Below are 1,787 nucleotides of genomic sequence, written 5' to 3' on the forward strand. Positions count from 1 at the left end.
GTTATTGTACATAAATTAAATTATAAAAAAAAATTGGATTAAAAAATTACACAAAAAAATGAGGAATTTCAAATAGTTAATTTGATACTAATATCGATATATTTTTGTCAAATTTTTATGAAATCGTCAAATATATATTTTATTCAAAAATAAAAATCATCGCTTTCTCAAAATCAAATAAAGTCATATTATAACATCGACTGAGATAAAGAATAAAATGAAATATTAAAAACAAGATGTATCTCGCTGCATTGCGCGAGTACACTTCTAGTATTAGAAATGATCATGCGAGAATTTAAACATTTTACGAGAATACGAAAAGTTTCAATATCATATATGATTAAACTCTTTGTATGTTTAATCATATATGATTAAACTAATGTATCACACATATAATTATACATAATATTGAAACTTCTCACAAAATGTTTAATTTCTAGTTTATATCTGTCCTCGTGTGTGTATATATATATATATATATGAAAAGGGTTTGAAAGGAAAAACAATGTATCAATAAATGAATCATGTTGATGTTTACCAAATGAAATGAAAATGAGTGGTAAAAAGAGGATGGTGATGGTGATATACCACTAATTCAAGAACACCATTTTCAAATCTTGATGAATGGAATTGATCACATAAATGCTTAAAGTCAACGCAATCCATTCAAAACTAAATTAATACGACAATGACAACTTCATTCATCAATCCATTATCCATTCTCCACAATCAAATAAATTTTAAATATAACACATTTTAATGACAAAAATATGACATCATTTGAAAATATTGAACAACTGAATATGACAATATAGAACTAACCAACATATACTTAGGTCGAGCCAAGCACATTATATGCTAGATTCAAACAGTGGATATAGGGCATAGTCTTACGTAAATATGTGCAAGGCCCGAGATTTTTTTCGGGCCTGGACTAGGCCATTGAAACCTGTATTTAGTTAGAAAAAACCCAAACTGGGCTTTGGGGTTGAAAAGAAGCCAATCGGGTTTTTGCAAGATAGACTTTTTCGGGCTTGACTGGAATTTTCCAGTCTTTTTCATGTCAGGATTTTTCGGACCGGGTCTAGGCTTCGGCTTTTAGACTCACTACGCTTGGCCATTTTCAGGTCGGGCTCGGGCCAGGTTTGGGCTTTTTGTGCATCCCTAGCTTAGTCTTGTTTTATCGAACAAGCAAGGAGGCATGATCCTACGCTAGTAAATCACGATTTACTTAAGCATGGCATTGGAACCCGATTCTTTGAGGGACCCGGTCCACCCGCCCCGATCGAGGGTGGGGATTCCCCACTAAACTAGGGATGGGAACGGGGACGGGTATCGCACTCCCCGTCCCGCCCTGTACCCGTCATATGTATATATATACATACACGAATTTGTGGGAATGTGGAAGTACGAGTAGTTACTAAAACCGAACTTTATTAATCGAGAAATTTAAATGTTCGTAAAAGCATATCTTAGAAAAGCCACAAGGCAAGAGGGTGAGCCCAATAAAGTATCCAACAAAACAAGGTTTGGCGTAGGCTTACTCTTGGTTCCAGCCCTAAGGAAATTTTAAGTATGAATTGTAACATAGATTATGTGAACGAAATCCATTTATTTATACTAGAAGAATACTCGTGCAATACAACAAAATATATCTTGATTTTAATGTTTTATTTTATTATTTGTCTCTGTTGATGTTATAATACGATTTTGTATTTTTTTTAAAAACAATAATGATTTTATTTTTGAATAAAATATAAATTTGAACATATCATAAAAATTTGAAA

The sequence above is a fragment of the Cynara cardunculus genome (assembly GCF_001531365.2).
Source record: "Cynara cardunculus var. scolymus isolate 2C chromosome LG 7, CcrdV1, whole genome shotgun sequence".
NCBI classification, from domain to species: Eukaryota; Viridiplantae; Streptophyta; class Magnoliopsida; order Asterales; family Asteraceae; genus Cynara; species Cynara cardunculus.